The 23,415-nt window shown below is 39.9% G+C and overlaps 1 long non-coding RNA gene across 1 annotated transcript in view; it reads right to left on the bottom strand.

Annotated features, from left to right (window-relative positions):
• LOC125617170 overlaps nt 1-20,085 on the bottom strand; it is a 69,906-nt gene extending 49,821 nt beyond the window's left edge. Inside the window, exons 1-2 of the long non-coding RNA XR_007348072.1 lie at nt 19,948-20,085; nt 18,687-18,748 (exon numbers count right to left, since the gene is read on the bottom strand). This is a non-coding gene — a long non-coding RNA (uncharacterized LOC125617170). The remainder of the gene's footprint in view (nt 1-18,686; nt 18,749-19,947) is intronic.
• Between the last annotated feature and the right edge of the window lie 3,330 nt (nt 20,086-23,415).

Here is a 23,415-nt window from a genome sequence, read left to right as displayed (position 1 = left end):
AAGGACATAATAGGGGAACTTGAGAAATAGAAATTTGAAAATAAATAGCTGTGACAGATCTACTACTTATTCCCCAATAGCCAGTCTCCTCTTCTTCCTTATTAATAGAATTACCTATCTTTAGCTGGAAATTTGTCTAACCAGAATAAAGACAACATTTCCTAGCTTCTCTTGCAGCTGGGTTGACCATATTATGGTCCTGGGGCAACATCCAGAAACATCATTAAAAGGAAGGAGGTGGACCCCTCTCTTTAGTTTTTCCTTCCTGGTAGCTGAAATGCAGATGTGATGATTTAAGGTTTTAACTAGCTTCCTGAAAATAAATAGAAGTTTCCCTGAGCCCCTGACATCATCATCACACACCACTGGATGACATAATTTGTGTAAAAAAAAACCCTTCTATCTCATACAAACCACTCTAATTTAGCTTTTTTAAAAGTCACTTACAGTCAAAACTAGTCCTAAATTATACAATGACTGAGAATTTTCTAGGATCAAAGAAAAAAAATTTTTTCTAGTCTTCATGTCTTTCAGGAGTAATCTGAATATTGAACTAAAAAAATAAAATTAGATCCTCACATAGACACACAGAGTAAAACCACTGAGCATCAAATGTAAAGAGAAACGCCTTTAAGACAAATCAGAAATAAAAGAGATTCTTATTTATAAAGGAAAGACAATCACGATAGCAGACTCTTTATTCACAAAAATAGATGCGAGAATGGAGTGATATCAAAAGTAATGAAGATAATGATGGCCAACACTGAATTTCCTGACAAACTAAACTATAATTCAAGAATGGAAGCAAAATATGAACATTTTCAAACATGCACAGATTAATTATAATATTAAGCATTTATATATAATACAATTATACAAGGCACTATTTTACATACTTTATATATTTTAACTCATAATCCCCATGACAACCCTCTGATGTAGATACTACAATATTACCATCTTAGAGATAATAAAACCAAGATACAGGGAGGTTAAGTATTTAAATATTTGTCCAAGGTCACACAACTCTCGTGTGGCCAAATTGGGACTCAGGCCCAGGCATTTGGCTCCAGAGTCCATGGTTATTCACTCCGTTACTCTATCTCCATGACTAACAGAGTTAGCTACCCACAGATCTTCATTGAAATAACTACTAAAAGATGTCATTTAAAAGATTGATGTCAAATCTAGACAGAAAAAGTAGAATATAAACAGAAAAACAAGGCAAATAAATCAGTAATTGATTAACCTGAGTGTTAACTGAAAAATTGTTCTTTTGTGAAATGTTTTAGATAATGTTCTAGGAGATTTTTTCCCCCTCACATTGTCTTTATTTGGCGAAAGAAAATATTTGACAACTCTATGTCAGTTCCTTCAAAAACTATGCTAATTTATCTAGTCTGTGAAATCCTAAAGTCTGGAAATTATTGATCCTATCTACTGTGCAAAAGGGTTTTTTTTTTTTAAAGCAGATTTGCAAGATCTATTGCTAATGTGTCATACCAAAAATCTATGCTTATTGGTAATAGGATATTTTGTTGGGTAATTGTGTTCATGACAGGCTACATGAAACCATTAGAATTGCTGTGCTGGGGCATGGCCCCCCCCCACCCCCCGCAAAGGGCATGCCATAAATCAAGATGTAAGAGAGGAGAAAAAATAACCGATTTCCACCACAGAAATTCATTGCCAACTTATTAAGATTCACAGATGGAATGCTTTTGGTTGATGAATTATATAAGATGATCTGCAATATTTCAACATGAAGACAGAGCCCCCAGTGCTGGTATGTACCCACCAACGTCAAGGATAGATTTTGTGACAGAGAAAACATGTTGCTTTTTATTTGTATTAATTTCTTTATTATAAAAATTTCCTCCAATTACTCTGTCTTCTATTTTTTTTTAAGTTCTGTAGATTTAAAAGCCTAAAATTGTCATTCCTAGTTTCCACCAGGGGTTGGTTCTAGAACTCCCACAGATAACAAAATCTACAGATGCTCAAGTCCCTAATATAAAACGGCAGAGTATTTGCCTATAACATATGCAAATTATCTCTAGGTTGCTTATAATATCTAATACAAGGTAAGTGTTATGTAAATAGCCATTATACTGAATTATTTAGGGAATAATGAGAAGAAAATAAAGTCTCTTCCTTATAGATGCAATTTTTTTCCAAACATTTTTGATCCATGGTTGATTGACTTCATGGATGCAGACCCATGGACACAGAGGGCAGGCTGTGTTTTACTGTTAAGTAATCTTACAGGTCACATAATTTCCTCATTGTTGAGTCAACTTTACACTAGAAGGAGACACTCCAAAAATAGTCCCCAACATTCCTAGCTCTGTGTTTCACAATCATAAGCAAAAGAAACTTACAACCTAACACAGTTTTCATGGCTAGAATATTAATTGTAGCAATAACAGAAACTGAATTTCCAGATTTAGTTCTTCTACTAAAATAATTTATTTGGGGGGGGGGAGTTGTTTACCTACTTTTTTTTTTCTTTTTGGTAGTAGTAGCAGAGCAGCTTATATATTTAGCTGTGGTGGGAACAGGGGTTAGTGAGAAAATAATTTTTAAAAGTCAAACTTTACAGTTGAAATTCCCTTGAAAGTCCCTTATATAGCCCATGATGTCCAGTATGCGGTTTCGTGTCTAGTAATTCTGAAGTATCACTGAGCCGGAAGGACAATAGGAAAATCCCTATTAGATATCTGCTTGCCTGCCTAGTTTCCTCCATTTTGTTTTATTAGGCTTCTGTAACTCCAGTACATGTTTGTGCAGTAAAAGAGGCTGGTCTTTGCCCTTCGCTCCTGTGAAGTAAATTCTAAAATCTTGGAATTCCCTGCCTGGTAAGAGTGTCTTATTTACCAGGGGCCTTGGGCCATGCCAGAAAGTCTATTCTACACATATGATGTTTATGGTGGGGATCTTGGGCCACGTGGTGTTAGCATGGCTTCAGGAGGGGCTGGGGACTAAAATCATCACATAGGTAATCAGCCATGTCTATATAACAAAGGTAACAGTTAAAACTCTGGATGTCAAGGCTCAGGTCCCTGATTGGCAACACTCCATGCATATTGTCATATATTCTTTCTGAGAGAAGTTAGCGCTGTCCATGATTCTACTGGGAGAGACAACCGGAAGTTCCTGCTTGAAACTCTTGTGGGCCCAGCCCATGTCCTCCTTCTTTGCTGTTTTAATCTTATCCTTTTACTATAATAAACTGTAATAGTGACTGTAAGAGATTTGGTGATTCTGGAATCCTAGCAAATTATCAAATTCGAGGCTGGGGATGTAGCTTAGTGGTAGAATATTTGCCAAGCATGCACAAAGCCCTGGGTTCTATTCCCAGTACTGTAAAAAAAAAAAAAAAAAAAAAATCAAATGTAAAAGTGATCATGGGGGCCTCAAGTTTGAATTGTACACAATCAAGTTTGTGTACATTGTGTACACAAAGCACACCTCGCCACAAGAAACTTCAACCATCGCATCACGTCACAGAACAATATTCCTCTTATAATAAGCACTTATACTCTCAGTTTACCGCTCTCCCCCGCAAAAAAAACCCAAAAACATGCATAGGCAAAACATTTCAGCAATTTATGTGGAGTGTGTGTGGTGTGAATGTGTGTCTGACATAAAACGATTATGGACTTGGAGACGTTTTGACTCCCATCATCTAACAGTCATCCCCTCTCGGGAAATTTTAAAAATCCCAAGAATCACTGGGAAGACAGCTTGGACCAAACACAACCAAATGCTGGCGAATCTGTAACACCAAGGCAGGGCTTGGAGCAGGTCATGTTGTCTTTATAAACATCAGTTTTCCAGTTCATGAAGCAACAACAATTACAGCAGCTCTGCCCAAGTCGCAGATGGTATTATGGACCAAGAAAAGACACAACAGTTGATTTGAACGTGCTTTAAAATTAGTAAATTGACAGATATAGGGTTTCCTTATCTCATTTTTGAAGTCTTGATCCTAGGAAGATTATTTAATAGACAAATGAAAATGATTGTTTAAATAACTAGGACAATTCTTTGGTTACAGAGAAACGCTGTTACAAAGGGAGGAAAAGACGATGACTGAGTGCGTTTGTTTCCTAACACTTGTGACATTTGTCTTCCCAGGCCACGGGGTAGTTTGTATGTCATGCTCACATGTCTCCTCACACCAGTCACACCAAAGCTGCTGGAGTTATTAAAAGAATTCAGTGAAAGTATAAAGGGTGTCCTCACTACACAATGCCAGGCAGAAGGTTTCTTCAGCTTGCTTCCAACACTATTGCCAGCGATATCACCCAAAACAAAAACATGTAGTAATTCTATACCACTTAGTCCTAGATTATATTTCAGGGTCACCAATTTTTTTTAAGTCACAATCATATTTTCAGAGAAAAAAGAGAAAATGAAATTCCCTGCCACCTCTACAAGAGTATTGTGGAAATTGCAAAATGTTGATTATAAAAAGGATTTAGCAAATGACTTTGAAGTTGTATGACAACTGTTCTTTTAGTGCTTTTTAACAAACCCATGCAAAGAAGACGAGTGCACCTGGAAATAGCCCTGTGGCTGCGTGGTTGATAGGATGTGTTTGGTTTTGCCATACAGTACCCCATCACTCAGAATCTGCACTAGGCAGGAAGCCAAGGAACCAGTAGGAATCACATAAATATGCGAGTAGTTCTGCCTGATGACTTTGGCCTAGTCTGACTCTGGTCAGCTTAACTGTGGGGAAAGGTGAAACAGCCCCACTGGCCTTCAGAGGAAAATTCCCTTGTGACGTGGGTGCAGGGGAAACAGGGATGGAAGGTATGTGCTGTGACACTCCAAAGCTGGGACATAGTTCCTGATGTTCTCAGGAACTTCCTGGAAGTCTTGAGAGGTGAGACACAGTCCTGGAGGGACAGTTGGGCTGGTTAGCTTTGGCTGTACCCAGGGCTGACTGCCAAGTGAACTGTTTTTTATTGTTAGCAAATGTTGCCCCACCCAAGGCAGGATTTTCAAAGATTCCTTAGATGAATGGGAACTTCTGGTTGCTCCTTGTTTTCTGAGTGTGTTATGACAGGCATTTGATCTGTCCCTCTTTTGTAATTCAGGAAAAATTCCTCAGAGCCTAGAGGGTGACCTTTAACAGAAAGCAGCGGACATTGTTATTCCTTTCCGGACTATTGCAGGGTTTGAAGATTAATATTCTCACAGATGTGTCCATGTTTTAAACTGTTAAAGGAGTCAAAGGAAATGTGTCACTGTTTTGAGTATTTCCTTGTTTGATTTTTGAGCCCCCCAGATAGAAAAAAAATGCAGCAGGGTGAGATAGGGAGGAGCTATGGCTCAGCCGAATAGGGGCGTCCAGGAAATGAGAGGGGCCCTAAGGGTCATGGGAAAGGCAGGCCCATCCTTATTCAGCATTCTCCCACAGCTGTCTTGGGCAGGCACTTCTGGACCTGGCATCTGAACTGGTGCTGGTCCCAAAGGAATGTCTGTGTATGATGTGTCCAGTCCTGAGTTCTTCTTGGCCTTGCTTGCTTCCCACCCCACTCCCATTCCAGAGCAAAGGCAGCAGTCTGAAGATCTCAGGCAGGGAGGCTGGATGCCCACGGGCGTCACACCTGCTGTCACAGTTGTCGGCATCTTGCTTCTAGTAAATTTCAGACATGCCGGTGGTGGGCGAAGGCAGAGGCAGGTGCCGCTGCGTCTCCCAGGAGGACCGCATCAGTGCTAGAAACACAGTGGCTTTGCCAGGAAGCTAATTCCACAGTGTGGGTGGGCCCAGGAGTGGTCCCGAGCATGCTCCTGTTTGGGGAGCAGCTGTGCAGCCGTGGGAAGAACTGAGTCTCTGGAAGCAGGAAAGCAGATTTGAGAGTCGCAGCTCTGTCACTTCCCAGCTGTGTGACTTTTCAAAATGTTACCTGACCTCTCAGGGTCATTGCTCTTTATCTGTTAAATGACGATAATGTGAAAAGTTACATCAGATGGTCCTAGTGAGGAATAAATGAGATAATGCATGTGCATGTGTTTTGTAAACAGTAATAGCTAAGAGTTGGAGTGTGAATGTGTGCCTGGTGCTGTACTAGGAAATTTATGTCTTTTTTTATTATTATGTGACAGGGTTCACTAAGTGGCCCAGGTTAGCTTCAAATGTACTATCCTGCTGCCTCAACCTCCCAAATAGCTGGGATTAGGATTCTAGTTAAGGTATGCAAAAGAAGCTGTCATGTGCCACCACTCCTAGCTTCTTTTACATGTCTTTACTAGAATCCTCACCAACTCTTACAAGTAGCTTACAATTATTATTATTATACAATTATTATACCCAGTAAAATGGAATAACAGATAAGTGGAGCACAGAGAGATTAAGAAACTTGTCTATGATCAAACTGCAAATACACTATGTGGCGCTGGTGTTCAACCCCAGCCCACCTTCCCAATCACTACCACCAATATTTAATGTGGGAAATTTCAATGTCAATATTCATCTTGGAGACTTCCTTCCTCCTTAGCTTAATATTCATTTGGTTTCTGAGATCCATGGAACCCTATTAAAGTCTCCCATCTGTCCTCTTGTGTTTAATCTCATCCTTCTGATGGCAGTTTTAACACATGGCCTCAAACTTTTGGGCTCTTATATTGAGAGATGGAATCTGTGTCCTCCTCTTCTCGAAGCGGCAAGACCTGTGACTACTTAGACCAACAGAGTAAGGCAGAAGTGATGACAGGAGTCTTCGAAGGCCAGGTCCTCCAAGGCCATTGTTTGATGGTTTGATGGTCTTCCTGCCCAGGTAAGAAGTCTGACCGCCCTGTGGCCTGCCAAGTGGCAGTGCTGGCTGAGTTCAGCCTGCTGGTCTTGCCCACCAAGGGGTCAGGAACGTGAGTGACCAAGTCATCTTGGAAGTGGCTCCTGCAGCTACAGCTGCTCCAGTTCCCCACTTTTTGGGTCACCCCCAGTCTTTCCAGTTAAGGCCTTGAGTGGGGAGCAGAGGCATGCCATCCTCACTGCATAATAAAATGGTTGTTTTTGCCACTGTGTTTGGGGTCATTTATTGTACTACAATAGGTAACTGGTATACTTAAGATGTCCCAAGTCAGAGTCATCTCTGCCTCCCATGTCCCTGCTCCTCTAGTTCTGCCTTTCAGTTAATAGCGTCTTAGGTCACCCAATGAATCAAACTTTCAGACTCTGACCAATCAGTATCCACTGAGTTCTATTCTGACTGCTTCTTCCTTTCCATATCCACTGCCCAGCCTTACCCTGTTCAGGACCTCTCAGCTCCCATGGCCCACAGGCAATGGACTCCTGAGTGATCTCTCTACCTTTACCCTCTCATATGCTGTCCATTCTCTGCACTACTGCTGCAATTGGTCTTTCCAGAGATACCTCAGTCTGCTCAGTCTGAGCCTTGTTTAAAGTTCTGTAATGGTTCTTCATTGCTGCTAGGATTTACCCAGCTTTCACAATTGGGTTGCCTCTCTGCAGCCAGCCATGATCCCAGCCCATTTCCCTGTGCTCACATCAGAGCTACCCACTCTTCCCAGAACGTGCCAGGCTTCCTTTTGCCTGGGCTGCCCATGCCCTCATGCCTCTCCCAAGTCTCTAGCTTTTTATTCTGCTTCCAGGGCCTAACTGGGATACCACCTTCTGTGCAGCTCCCTCCCAACAACCCTAGGCAGAAATAATGTTCCTTCACATACATCTTTCTGTCTCCTAATTTGCCTGTAATTTCTGAGGTGCTTGTTTGTCTCTATACTCTGTTAGTCCAGGGTTTGCCATGTGGCCTATAAATGCCTCTAGGGTCCCAGGTTTTATTGACCTCATTCAGAGGGTGATTGCCACACTAATAAAAATTGTCTTCTTTAAAATTCAGTCCCCAACAAGTCCTATCTCTCAGAAATTCTTGGTGGTTCCTCCTTCAATGAAGACAGAACTCTTAGGCATGACTTCAGTGACATACACAAATGGTTTGGGGCCAAGAGAAACTTGAGACCAGAGAAGCCCCTCAGTAAGTAAGGTGAGCTAGCGTCTTACTCAGCTCTGTGCTGCTCTTGACCTCTCTTTTCCTGTCTGTATCCATTGACTGTCCAGCATAGCACCATCTTCAATTGATGAATTCTTCACATATCTATCTTCCTATAGGTTATGTTTCTTAGACAAAGTCTATTCTTCCATTCCTCTATCTTGTCATTGAGTCTCTGTATCAAGTCTCCGGAACATATCCATGAGATCATATTTATTTCTGGGTGTTAGAATAGCAAATTTGCTTGTCTATTACCCATTGCTCAGGCAATGGCATATAGACACCTGAGATCAGCACCGTTGTTTCTTGCCTCCTTTCCAGTGACCCTGACCTGGATCTCACTGTGCAACAGGCTTTCCTGCAATTCTCCTTTCTCTCTCATATACCATACTCTCCATAGTAACGGATTTTCCAGTTAGCTGAGTATTTCTTCTTGTTCAACCCTGTAATTCATACAGATGGAATCCTAAAATGCTGAACATGGAAGACTTTTTTTTTTTCTCTCCTATTCCTTTATGAGCTATTTCAAGCAACTATGTAGCCAAAAGTACTGGGAGTCCTTTTGCAAACAAGGTATTTTGAGTCATTAAATTTGAGTGATCTGATTTTTTTAAATTTTTTTTTGAATTATTAAGATATCCACAGTTCCTTTAGTCATTGATAATATTTTAAAGTAACAAGAAAAACTATGGGGGAAAAGAGCATAAGAATTTTAATATCTCAAGTGAAGGTAAAATGATGCTATGAGCCAATAAAAGCATCCTTAGTTTCTCAGGATTAATGAATTCTGTCCAAAACATCTGGATAGTTTTGTTCCCACTTAATGAATTTCATTACCAACTAATTGCTTGGTCTCTTTAGAGGAATATTATATGCATAATTTAAAATTCATGATAGAAAGAAAAACCTGGGTGGGATAAACCTGAGCTTGAATGTAATGGTCACTCCAAACATTTGATAAACTTGTAATTCTCTCTCTCCTCTCTCTCTCTCTCTCTCTCTCTCTCTCTCTCTTTTAAATTTTCTCCTTAGCAAAATAAAGACAGAATAAACCAATGCTAAACGTTGCCTGTAGAGCCAGTAATGAAATATATATGTCAAGACACGTTTCCGGTCTTCCTGCCGGCTCCCTCGCTGCATCCCCTGCCTGTTCCAGTGTGTGCAGAAGGCTCAGCACAGCTTTCTACAGTTTTCTTCCCTGATCTGCAAAAAATATTTATTCATCTTGTTGGAGAAATGCTTCTTGTTTTGCTTCCACACATAAGAGAATATCTAATGAATTATTAAATAAATGCTGCTTTCTTTTTATGACATTCATCAAAATTTTAAAGCTTATTTTTTTCCTTGAGGCTTTATATTCATCTTACCAGTGTTTGAAAATATCCAAAACAAGACCCAAACCCAGAAACTGCGAAGAAAATAGATCAGCAGGTTTATCTATGAAAAAATGTAAAATGTTGATATGGTATAAAATGTAAATTAAATAAGGACAAAAGATAAATGGAAGACTGAGAAAATATAACACATAACAAAGTATGAATATTCCTCATATATAAAGATATAAAAAGTTTTACGTTAACTCATACAACCATATATGTATATCAAAATAATTCTACTGTCATGTATAACTAAAAAGAATAAATTAAAAGTTTTTTTTAAAAAAAACAATAAAAGTGAAATCAGTAAGAGAAAGTCAATCAAATTAGCAGATAGTTAGCAAACAGGCTATGCACAGGAAAAATACAGATTAAATACTGTCAAATAATTGCAAAGTAAGAACAAGATACAAGTTTTCAGCTATGAGATGGGCCAAAATTAAAAAGATTGTGCATTCACCATGTTGATAAAAATGAGGGGGAAAGTAGATATTTTAATGTTGTAGGAGTATACACAAGTAAAATATTTTAGAAGGACAATTTGAAAAGTTATTGAAATTGTAAGTGCACATACCATTTACTGTACAACTTTACCACTTACTATCTTTCCTACAGAAATAACTGTACAAGTAGACTAAATATATTTACAAGGATATTCATTTTTTATAGTATTTTAATTGGAAATAATTGAAAAGAAACTTTGGGGCTGGGGATATAGCTCAGCTGGCAGAGTACTTCCTCACATGCACAAGGCCCTGGGTTGGATTCCCAGCACCACACATACACACACACACACACACAAAACAACAACAACAACAACAAAATACTTCACTGTTCATCAATAGAGAACTCTTTAAATACATTATGGCACATCTGCACAATGTAATTTTCTACTATGCAATAAGACATGGGCCAGATCTTCTCCTCTTCAATACTTTTCAGTGACATGAATTGATTTAAAATTTTATTATTATTATTATTATTATTATTTTTTTTAGAACTTAGTATTGAACTCAGGGGGACTTAGCCACATCCCTAGTCCTTTTTATTTCAAGACAGGTTCTTGCTAAGTTACCTAGGACCTCACTAAGTTGCTGAGACTGACTTTGAACTTTCAATCCTCCTGCCTCAGCCTCCTGAGTTGCTGGAAATATAGACATGCAACATCACACCCAGCATCGATTTAAAATTTTTTAAAAGAGGTAAAGAAAAAATAACATCCAAAGAAATTTTAACTATATTTCTGTCATGAGTATCCACCCACCAAGTTTCCAGGATCCTAAAAGTTCATGTTTACCTTAAAATCTCAACTTCACTTTATAGTCTCTTCTCTTGCCATGAGTTTCATTTTTGATCCTCTTCCCAATGTCTCGGTCTTACTTGTTTCCAGACACCTACTCCCAAGGATAAATCTGACTCTGTGGGGATGGTTGGCCAAGGTACAGCATTATGCACTCACTGGGGCAATGGGCTGGCAGTGCCCAGAAACAGGAGTAACAGAGAGTGAAAGAAAGCCAATGAGGTACCAGCCCCACCACCTTCTGTGAATGTCACGATCATACACCTCCCCAGCCAGGGCTGCCACTGCTTGGCCATTTGCACTGAGACCCAGAAAGCAGAAGTGTTCTGGAAAAAGCCACAGACCAGGGCTTTCATTGGTTGGGCACTAGAAGCACAATAAATTCAGCCTGGGTTTCCTTTGGGGCAATGGCTTCCAGGACCCTGGGGAAGCTCATGCATGCCAGAATTGGGCGAATGGCCCAGAATCCCTGTGTTGTAAGGAGTCTTTAGTGCTCAGTCACAGTTTGACCCTTTCTGTCTTCCTGATTTCTGCTCTCTCGGCCAAGACCCTAGTGATGGGACGGCATTTTTGAGCTTACTAAAGATATTCATTAGGACTGTTTATTTCCTTATGAAGGAAACACTCATCTGCAGACTGCCTATAGTATGCTGGTGTTTTCACAACTGGTTCCCTGGAGGAACACCCTGGGTTCATAGTATTTGCCAATAGTGTAGCTACAATTCTCATGGCTGATTTCAACAAAATCAACAGAACATCTCTGAATATCTGCTTTGAAGAGATGCACACAGTGTATAGTACCATTTTATAGTATTTCTACCTCAAGAGCAGAGGTAATAATAAAGTGTAGTAATAATGGTTAGGCAGTGACAGATTATGAATAATTATGACCTTTGTTTTTTAACACTGCTTAATCATAAGTTATGTAATTTAATTTCTACTAATAGCTAGGTTTAACAACTGACTCAGAATATTCCTGAAAGTTTAACAACTGGCTTTTACATGACAAACAGCCTGGCTGCAGCACACCCCTGAGATGGCTACACTGCAAGATGCTACAGATATTAGTTTTCCTGGGAAAACTACATTTATTATTTCCTTAATGGAAACCCAGATTTCCCTATGTTTTGGCAGTACCTATGTAGTTTGCATGGTAACAGCAGATATCTGCACTCATACCTCTTTGAACTTATATACTGTAAGGTTTAAAACTCTCTTATTTAGAAGAGAAGGGTGAGGAAGGAAATAATAGGGCTGAGTGTTTCCTATATGTTAGGTACATGTGCTTATGACACCTCCTATGATTTTCACAAAACCATTAAAGAGTTTGGATATTAAGCAGCTGGACAATGTGTGCTATACCAAAAAAGTCATAAATGTTGGTGTTAAATAGACTAGTGACTGTTCCATGTCACTGTGCAAGTATAGTTTAACAATTAACTTGGCCCTTTACTTAGTAATTTAATAATAGTTATTACTTATGGGATTGTTATAAAAAAGAAAAAAAAGATAAAGCAGGTAGAGAATGTACTTAAACACGGAGCTAGTATCAGGTTTAAGGATTGGCAGATGTACATTACCAGTGCTCAATACCTGTTAGTACCTTTTCTCTTTAACAGGTGTCCCATAGATCCCCAGTTAATCAATAGGAACTATTTGGAGAAACCAACAAAGCCAGCAGCATTGGGACCTAGGAGGCTGGACCTGGCTCTCCCTTCCTTTTTACTTGATTTGAGAATTGGGCTGAGGGAAACATTATCATTCTGGTGCCTGGCAAAGTCTGTAGCTTAACCCGCTCAATTAGAGTTGCCATTGTGAGGCAGAACTCTCCTGGCTTAGTGGTGACAACACTGCTCAGGGTTACCAAGGGCAGATAACCAGTGCTGGTCATTCTGGGGGGTTATCCCAGCGCCACACAGCTTTGCAGCCTACAAAAGGGCAGGGTGCTGGGCCTGCACCTAAGCAAGTTCCAAAAGAGTTTGAAACAGCATTTTTAAACAGAAAAACTATTGCAAGCTATTTTAATTTCTTCCCTAATTAATTGATCAAGCCATATGCTTTATACACGTTAATGGAGTTTTTTCTAGAATATCAAAATTTTGTTCTAAAATAGATTTGGGGAAATATGCAGGCGAAATTAACCAAAGGATTGTCTGATAAAGAAGTACAGGAATGCTCCTCTTTCCTAGGAAACAGAGCATGTTATAATTAGCAAAGTACAGAGGCACCAGTCTGAACAGCAACAATAATAGCTAAAGGATATACAACAATCCACAAAATGACTATAAAAAGAAGCATTCAATGAAAGGAAAAAACTGGAATGTCCTGCCCTTGGCTCTATATATTCAAAACTCAAACTCCCTTTTCAAGTGCCAGCCTAATTCCCAAAGGCTCCAATAAGCCTTTTTGGACCCGTATCTCTAGGTCCCCATAGTTGTAGAACTTATGTCTAGTACTAAGTTTGTACTTCCATCACATTCTGATCTGTTGTCCTTGGTTGAGATTTAAGGTGTCATATTTTAGCATCTTCTGATTTTTGAGGGCCGTGAGCATGTCCTGTAAGCCTCACGTAGCAGGCACTCAACTCATGAATAGATAAAGAAAGCAGTGAAGCAACAAATGAGCAAACAACTATGGAGATGGGCCACACAACTTCTGGGGCCCTCTGCTCCATCACCTGGTCTTGAAACTACCCCGATTCAACTTACAAACAAGGCTTTTGCCATCAGTGTGGTTTATTGACTTGGGCCACCATGACTGACATCTCTGGAAGTGACCTGGCTGCCATACCTCCTCAGCCACATGGGAAAATAAAGTATCCAAAAAGGATGTCTGTTACTTATTGTAGATTTTATTCTTTGACTTCTGTTTTTTCTCTAGTTTCTCATGTTTTTAGGACAATGTTTCTTCACATACAGTTGCTGGGTCATCTCAATAGATCCCTGTGACCCTAGTTAGATGACGGATTCCTGAGTCCCCTTTGTAGACTTTTAGGGCAGATTCCTGGGGGTGAAGCAAGACTGCAGCTTCCAGGTGATTCTTATTTATTCTAAGGTTTAAAACTCTCTTATTTAAAAGAGAAGAGTGAGGAGGAAAATAATAGTGCTGAGTGTCTCCTATATGCTAGGTACATGTGTTTATAACACCTCCTATGATTTTCACAAAACCATTAAAGGTAGCTTTTATTATTCTCTTTCAGTGATGAGTCTCAGACACTGGAGTGTTTGTGTAACAAATTGCCAAGGGCTCCACAATGAATTATTATTACAAAGCCTGGATTCCAAAGCAAGTGCATCTGACCCCACAGCCTCCATTCTTCCCATGACATCACACCGCCCACCCTACTCCCACCCAGTGTCTACCCATTTGCATGCATTCAAGGACCCAGGTTTTAGCTGATAATTTTCTCTATTGACCTCAAGTGAACTCTGAGATGCTATGCCACTGCTCATTTGGCACAACAGTTAAAAATTCAAAAGCTCTTGGGAATTCCTTGTCCATTCATGGATAGACTGTGTGCTTATTCCTTCTCTCCCAACTGTCTCAGGTTGAGCTGGGGCTGTGTATCCTCCACACCCATCACCAACACATACACACCCATGCACCCACATGCACACACACCACACACACTACATGTATGCACACATGTGTGCATGCATATATACATACAATTACACCTGTTCCTCACTAGGCATTCTGTACATACACGTGCTACCATGGGAACGTGGGCACAAAATACATAACTGGTTCTCCTCTTTCTCTGGTAGATATTTTCAAATCAGTGTTTCTGTGGCAATGTCTTTTTTAGCCTCCTGTTTCCTTGACTACAGATTGAGAATGATGCAAAGCCTCTGGGTGCCTTTTAGTAGGTCTGTCTCCGCTGGGTTCTGTGGCTGAATGACTGTATTCCTGGTCTTGAGTCAAAGTATATTGTATTAATTCTATCATTCATCTCTTTGCAATGGAATTTCAGAATGTGTTTGCATGAAATACCTCCCTGCCCAAGAAGTGAGGATCATATTCCCTTCCTCTTTGCATCCATTGAGCTCCTTCTCTGCTTTCAAGGGCTGGTGTTACCCCTTCTCTCTCTACCCAAACCCTCCTTTGCTACCTCTGTCCTAGGCCCATGTGACATTTGCAAGCTCTCTGACTTGGTTCACACTGGTTCTAATGCAAGGTTCTAATCCAGTACCTAACTAGCTGCCTAAATGATTTGGAGCAAGCTGTTAATACTCTCTGGGCCTGTTTCCTCACTCACCCCGCAGGGGCTCCATGGACCTCACTTACTGAGGCTCTAAGTATTTTACAGATTTTTGCAAATAAACTGCCACTAAAGGAGACACTATTGTTCCTATTTTCCAGATGAGAAAACAGAGACTGAGAAGACTAAGTGAATTGCCCAGTGGTACACAGTGAAGAGCTATGAGAGAGTTAGAACCTGCTTGGTCTAATGTCCAACCCCATGCTTTCAATTACATGCCATGCTGTTCTTCAAAGACCTCTCCAACCCTGAAATTGGTGACTTTAGATAATCTATCCTGCCTTCCGCTTCCCCCAGCTTACAAACCATCTGCCCTCTGAGTCTTCAAATGACTTTTCTGTGATCTCCCTATCTCAGAATTCCACCTGATTTGTGGACCATTAGATATTTTCCTGTGATTTTCAGTGGGTGCTCCCTCCAGATTAAACTCTAAGGAAAGAAGCCAGGGCTGGTCATGGCTGGTCCTAGGCTGTAGAATGCAGGAAGAGAAGGACAGAGAAGCAGCTGCCATTTATGTAGCACAGGCTCTATATCAAGAACTGTGGTTTTCAGGTATCTCATCTACTTCCTAAGACATAATCACAGTAAGTTTTAGTGGTTATTTTTATAAGTGGAGGAAGCTGAGGCCAAGAGAGGGTAAAAACCGTACTCCAAAAAATGGCTGAACGGAATTTACTAGTCTGATCGCAAAGCACAAATTTTCTACTGTTAAAATTGGAACTGTGACTGTGGCTGTGGTCAGTGGTAGAGAGCTTGCTAGCATGTGTGAGGCACAGGATTCAATTCTCAGACCACATATAAATAAAATAAAATAAGGGTCCATTGACAACTAAAAAAAAAAAATCGAAACCTGTGAAAGACTACTGTTATGATTTAAATATGAAGTATCTCCCAAAAGCTCATGTGTGAGACAATGCCAGGAATTTCAGAAATGAAATGATTGGGTTACGAGAGCCTTAATCCATCAGTGCATTAATACCCTGATAAGGATTAACTGGGAAGTAACTGTGGGCAGGTAGGTTATGGCTAGAGGAGGTGGGTCACTGGGGATGTGCTTTTGGGGTTTATATTTTGTCCCTGGTGAGCGAGAACTCTCCCTGCTTCCTAGTGGCCACGTCCTTAGCATTTTTCCTCTTCCACACCCTTTCGCCATGATGTTCTGCCTCACCTCTGGCCCAGAGAAACAGAGTCAGCTACTGTAGACTAAGTCCTCTGAAATGGTAAACACCAAAGAAACTTTTCCTTCTCTAAAATTGTTCTTTTCAGGTCTTTTGGTCACAGCAGTGAAAGAGCTGACTGAAAACACAACAAGCATAATTTTCTTTCTCTTTTAGCTATTCCTCTAAATACCATTTAGGTATTCAATTAAATTTAGGTATTGTTGTTGGTTTGGTTTTTGGTTTGTTTGTTGGTACCAGGAATTGAACCCAAAGGTGTTTAACCACTGAGACATATCCCCTGCCCACTTTTTGTTTTTTATTTTCAGACAGGGTCTTGCTAACTTGTTTAGAGCCTCACCAAGTTTCTAAGGCTGACTTCGAATCTGTCATCCTTCTGCCTCAGCCTTTCGAGCTGCTGGGATTATAGGCGTGGGTCATCACTCCTGGCTCAACACAATTTTTATATTGCAATATTATTATCAATGTCCAGAGGGCTGTAAGAATTAATATTCACTAGAAATTGAGAAGAGTAAAACTGTGCTAGTACAGTAAGACATTTACTTATAAAAATCATTAATAATGTCACCATTATAGAACACGTCCAGGAAAGTAATCTAAACAATGAAGAAATAATTATAAAACATTAAAACTAATTAAAAGACTCCAAGCTGGGCAATCATTTAATTGGACTGTGCCGCTGCTTTACAGCAGTAGAATGTAGACAGAGGTGATATTCATCACTTCCAGACTGTAGTGATTTAAGTTGCTGGGATCAGAGGCGTGTGCCACCATGCCCTCCTACAAAACATTCCATGCAGGATTTCACACAAACTCTTTTTTCCTATTCATGAACTTTGAATTGACTGATTCTGAAACTCTAGAAGGCCACAGTGGAAGGAAACAGGATCCCTTGGTCACTAGGAGTATCAATACCCTAGAAAACTATCCCTATCATTAACTTGGGGCTTGCTTGTTATAGCAGCTAATGCTACTTATTTTCTGCAATAGATCTTCCTTTTTACTTCTCTTTACTATGTATGATTTAATTTATTTCCAGAACTGTCCTTTTAATCTGAAAGTTGCTTTTTTTAAAAAAATGAACATCAAATTAGTAATTAGAAGATATTTGACAGGATATGCCTTGTCATGTCTCAACTAATGCTTTCAATACTATCACTATTCTCATTCTTGGATGAAGAATCTGGGCTGGAGGTTAAGTGACTTCCTCATAGCACACAGAGGCAAAACTGACAAATATTTTTATTCCCAGACTTGAGCTGTTAGTCACTCTGCTATGCTCCCTCCCAGTATATCCCACACAGTGCCTTAAAGTCTCTTACATACTGTTATCACTTAATTGATGTCTGTTTCTGCTTGAATAAGTGAATGAGCAAACAGCAATATATTTAGAAGGGAAATGTCATGAAAGTTCACAAATAACCAAAAAATTCTGTTGTCCTGCAATATTCTTTCCCCATACAAATGGCCCTTTTTATTTGTATGTGTCTGAACTTTAGGGTGTTAGTGACTAGAACGCATAAAGAGATTCATTCACTGGAAGAAAAGCATGCTTACAGAATACTGAGAATTTCTTCATTTTTTAGATCAAGAGCCTCAAATGCTTCAGGACATCAAACAAATTCAGAACTTTTCTGAATAGCCGACTCATTAAGGAAAGCTGTTGGAACCCACAGGCACCTTTTAAGGACAAGACAGTGACAGTACCCACGGGTGCTTTTTCACTAGGAACCTGTATCCATTCACGGGAGCCTGGCTGGGGAACCTCAGCCGCATAACAAAGAGGAATTGTTCCCTCCAGAACAACATGATAATGCAGGGAAAGAGTGGGTGCCCTGTGTACCAAGGAAAAAGGCAGTAAATGAGTCCCTGGGGCCGACACAACAGGTCAGCCTTAACAAAGACGGGGACAGAGCTCTCTGCCAAAGAAATGGTCCCGGCTGGCTTGCTCCATGAGTTAAAACTCTATCAGATTTAAGCTAAAAACAGCTAAATTTCCAAAATATGTGGCCAGTGCACCCTGGGAAAAAGAAGACTCTCCCTTCCTAGGGAGGGTGAATAAGTAACGAATAATCTCACACCCATTTAATGAAGCAAAGCCAGGTCTTCCTTTCTGATTTGCTTAGAATTGGCGTCAGGCTCAAGCCACCACCCTGTTTCCACCCCAGGGTCACATCACACCTAGGTCTATTCCAGTTCTCCCAAAGGGAAACTTGAATTTTACTGACGGTAAACATTTTTTTTTTCTGAAATGAAAAATGATGAACATAATTCACTTTGGGGAGAAATGGGGATTGGAACAGAAGAAGAAAGACATCTTTTTTCATTTTTATCCTCTTGTACCAATTTTTTACTATGTGCACTTATTAATTTTGCTTTCAATATCTTAAGAGTTCATCAAGGTAAGGGTTACGACCATTTGGGTCTTTGTTTTCCTCTTATTCTGTTCCAAAAGTAATCAAATCAAATATTATTTTTGTAAACCTTCATAACTATAAATCTCTACTCCCAAACAACACTTATTATCCCCATAAACAAAAGCCTTACTTCTCAGAGAAAAATCCATTCGGCATGTGTTCCTTGGAGCAGAATGTTACAGAACACCTTCTCTAAACAGAAAACAAAATAAAACAAAACAACAACAACAAAGATTATTGTTCCCCCCCCCAATTTTAGTATTGTTTAAAATGGCATAATCACATATTACTCTTTTTTAATTTTTTTACTTTTGCGGTACTGGGAATTGAACCCAGGACTTGGCACATGTTAGGTAAGTGCTCTACTACTGAGCTATATCCCCAACCCACATATTATGCTTCTATATAAAATATAAAAGAGTTTTTCCTAACTGAGGATGATTCTCAGCAGAAGACATTTGGTAATATCTAAAAACATTTTGCATTGTCATAACTGGGTATGGGGCAAGGGAAGAGGTTCCTCCTGGTATCTAGTAGACAAAGGTCAGAATGCTACTAAACATCCTCCAGTGTACAGGCGGGTCCCTCATAGCAAAGAATTATCTGGTCCAAAATTTCAATATTTCCCATATTAGGAAATCCTGATATAGATATAATGGGTCCATTATACAACATAGAAATTCACCCTAAAGTTGTGCTCACAGATTAATTAATAAAATGGGGGATGGTAATTCGTTTGGATGTTTGGATGACACATCACGTGTAATGCTGAGATTAGCCACATTAGAAGACAAGTGTTTATGCCCATTCTTCCTGGACAGAAATGAATTGGCTAAATGCTGTGAAATAGAATTGATCTTTGATTCTTTTTTCATTTATTTAACAAATATTTGTTAAATCTCTACTAACAAACAGGTAGACAAAGCTTTTAAAAGAAGTGGCTCTTTGGCCAGGTGCAGTGCATGCCTATAATCCCAGCGATTTGGGAGACTGAAGCAGGAAGATTTCAAAGCCAGCCTCAGTAAAAGGGAGGCACTAAGCAGCTTAGTGAGACCCTGTTTCTAAATAAAATACAAAATAGGGCTGGGGATGTGGCTCAGTGGGCGAGTGCCCCTGAGTTCAATCCCTGGTAGCTCCCCACCCTCCTCACCAAAAAAAAAAAAAAAAAGTGGCTCTTCAACCATGATCAGACTTGTTCGTAATCAGAAAAAGAAGTGGCCAGACTTTTTCTAAATATTACAATCAATATTTGGCCAGGATAGGTCTTTGAAGAACTGAAGTGAAATGAGAATAAAACTGAAATGCTTAGGTACCTTATAAATTAAATGTGCATATAATTAACTGCCAGGAGGACTGATTTTGTCATGCATTAATTATAAATAAACTCTTACCTCTTCAGCAAAGCCAGGTCCTCATGGGGTTCTAATTCATGGGACTAAAAAAGGCTTAACAAGCCAAGTAAGAATTTAGACCTATAACCTGGATATCGAGAGCTTCTGGTACTTTACCCTCGTAAATTCTGACTGGTCTCCACCCTACCCAGTTGTCTTAGGACAAGAGGTTCTCCTGGACTTCCCTCCACAGCTAGAATAGCCGGAAGGACGCTGGTGTTTAGTTCCAGGGGCTGAACTTGGCTCCTCAACTTGGAATAGAGTCATTAGAAAAGTCCCGACCTCTCCCTCCCTATGTAGTGATGAATCTACTTTTAATTCCTCCTGAAATTACTTCCTCTTAAACCTAAAGAAACCTCAGCTTTAAAAGTTGTAGCATTATCGATCCATGAACAATTGAATTCTATAACTTAGTGCCTAAGAACACAAAAGAAGCCCCTGCACTTTTTCATAAGTCTCTGTGGAATTTCCCATTCCAATAAAAGCAGGTTACACTTTTTTTGGTTTTTTTTTTTAGCAAGAACATCAATACTTGGTAACAGCATTTTTTATAATTCAAAAAGATTTTTTTTTAACAAGAAAGAAAAAAAGCTACCATGCACTAAGATCAGAAAAATATATTTGCAAAAATACAATGCAAATGTAATTCTGTTTATTTTTTTTTGGGGGGGGGGTGCCTTCAAGGAAAGTTTTAAGGTGGAAGATCATATTGACACCAGTGGATAATCTGGGCAAAAAGCAAAGCTGGTTCAGGGCTGGCTGAACCCTCTGAGCTAAGGTCAAGGCAGCCTGGCCGCCCTGTTGGGCAGGAGATTGAGTAGGATTCTGGCTGCTATCTCAGGCCATCCTGGTGGTGAATGCTTTGGTTGGCCCGGCCTCCTGTTCCCCAAGTTTTCAGATCAGAGCCCACCTCCAGTTCTACAGGCAACCAAAGACTCTGGCCAAGTTTGGAGACAACTACTATCCTTTTTTGAGTTTTGAGTTTCCCTGGTCTGACCTGGAAATAGCCTAGACCCCTTGAGGCCGTAGGATGGATACAGGGTCCAGTGCAAGAGTCTCAGATCAATCCAATAGCTACTCAAGTCCAAGGGCTTTGGCTAGAACCAGAAAAACCACAGGAATGCAGCAAACCATCCCCCTGGCTGTATTCAGCCTTGGGTCAGTCACAATAGGTGTTCAGAACCCCTGGTCCTCTATAATCAATCAAAGACAGACAACTTCCACTAAGAACTAAAAACCTGGGCAGGCTTGCTGGCCTTAAATCACGTTTCGTGTCACTCTGAAACGATGGAATGAGTTAAACCTCAGCATGCTCCTCAACTTTAACTCATTCCAGTTTCTCAAAGAGAACAAAAAAACATCAGAAGTTTTCCACCAGCAGTGTTTTCACTCCACATTCAACTGAGTGCTGTATTTTCACCCTTAACTCAGAATTTCCTTTCACTTACAGATTTAAAGCAAATCCTTTGTTTTGTTAAATCACAGCACATTTTTTTTTAATTTACTGTGTCCTGATTCACTAAATGCAGGGTAATATCCTAAGTTCTTTATAAATGCTAATTTATTTATAAATATACTTATGTATGTATGTGTTTGTAAAGGTACTTATGTGCAGCATGTACATTTATAAGAAATTGTACGTATAGCCAAGCGCAGTGGTGCACGCCTATAACCCCAGAAGTTTGGGAGGCTGAGGCAGGAAGATTGTGAGTTCAAGGCCAGCCTCAGCAAAAGCGAGGCACTCAGCAACTCAGTGAAAAGCTATCTCCAAATAAAATACCAAAATATTTGGGATATAGCTCAGCTGGTAGAGTACTTACCTCATATGCAGAGAGCCCTAGGTTCAATTCCTCAGCACCACAAAAAAGAAAGAAAGAAAAGAAGGAAGGAAGGAAGAAAACAAAGAATCCAAAAAGGGCTGGGGATATCACTCAGTGGTTAAGCACCCCTAGTTTCAATCCCTGGTACCAAAAAAGAAAGAAAGAAATTGTACATATGGTAAAAGGTCACATAAATCCCAATAAAGGGAACAGTCTTTTTAGTTTCTCTGTGACCAAATTTATTTTTTAATATTTTTAATTGCTGAAATAATATATGCCCATTTTAAGAAAGTAAACAAAGTTTTATGAAGAAAAAGTGAATAATCTTGTCCCCTTCCCAGTCCCTCACGAGGTTAACACCGATATTTGCCAATATGCAGGGTAAAGCCTCCTGAAGGGAGTTCTAAAAAACAGTTTTAAAAAGAAACCAAACTCAAGGCAAACTGATTAGAATGAGATAAAGAATGGTATTCTTTTTTAAAAAAAATTTTTAATATTTACTTTTTAGTTATAGGTGAACATAATATCCTTATTTTATTTTTATGTAGTGCTGAGGATTGAACCCAGTGCCTCACGCATGGTAGGCAAGCGCTCTCCCTCTGAGCCACAATCCCAGCCCAAGAACAGCATTCTTTTAAGAAAAGAAATAATTAAGAAATGAAGGAGAAAAACACAATAAAGGAAAGACTCATGTCCTCAGCATGGAAAGAGTGTTAAGTAGCACAGCTGTAGGTTGTTATGGTTTAGATCTTAAATGTCCCCAAAGTCCACCTGCTAAAGGCTTGGTCCCCAGTTAATGGTGCTATTGGGAAGTGGTGGACACTGCAGGAGGTGGAGCCTCGTTGAAGGAAGTAGGTGATTGGGAACTTAACTCTTGAAGGGTATATTGGGATCCCATCCTCCTCTCTCCCCCTCCTTCCTGGCCACCATGAGGTGAGCATTTCTTCCTCCACATGCTTCCACCATGATGAGCTGCCTCACCACAGGGCCAAAGGCAACAAAGCAAAGAAACCAGGGACTGAAAACCCTAAAACTATGAGCCAAACTAAATCTTTCCTCCTTTTAAACTGATTTTTTTCTCAGGTATTTTGTTACAGTGATGAAAAGCTAACATGTAGCTGAATTTTTAAATTAATGCTGTTGAGGTAGGAATGGTGAAGGACTATTAAGTGGATACAGACCTAGGGAGATGGTAGAAGGAAGTATTTGAAAATTCAGACCATTCATAATTGATCAGTGAGTTTCCACTGTTACAGAGAAATAGCAAGCACCCAAGAGTTCGTTTCAACAGATATTTCCTCTCAAGAATTGAGTCACTTGTCCTTTGAAAATGATCCAGTCACCTTCTGCTCTACCCTAAGAATTCTTGGGATTGTGGTTGAACATTCCGCTAACGCCAAAAGGAAATCTCGTCCCTCCTCCCTGGAGAGAGGACTTCAATAACCTCAAAGGGAAATCTGGAAACAGTTTGTCCGCTGAGATGCAGAATAAAGAACCTATATTCTCCCCTGCAATGTGTGCAAGAGAAATTTGGCCCAACATTCAAAAAAGAGCTCAAAGCCAAGGAAACTTCACAGTTGTTCTGTAGAACAAGATCCAGAGTAGCCAGTGCTAACTGGGTCCATTGGAGGACCTAAAAGTGGCCCAA

The sequence above is a fragment of the Marmota marmota genome, unplaced genomic scaffold (genome assembly GCF_001458135.2).
Source record: "Marmota marmota marmota unplaced genomic scaffold, marMar, whole genome shotgun sequence".
In the NCBI taxonomy this organism is placed as follows: Eukaryota; Metazoa; Chordata; class Mammalia; order Rodentia; family Sciuridae; genus Marmota; species Marmota marmota.
This window is presented reverse-complemented; position numbering and strand designations above follow the sequence as displayed.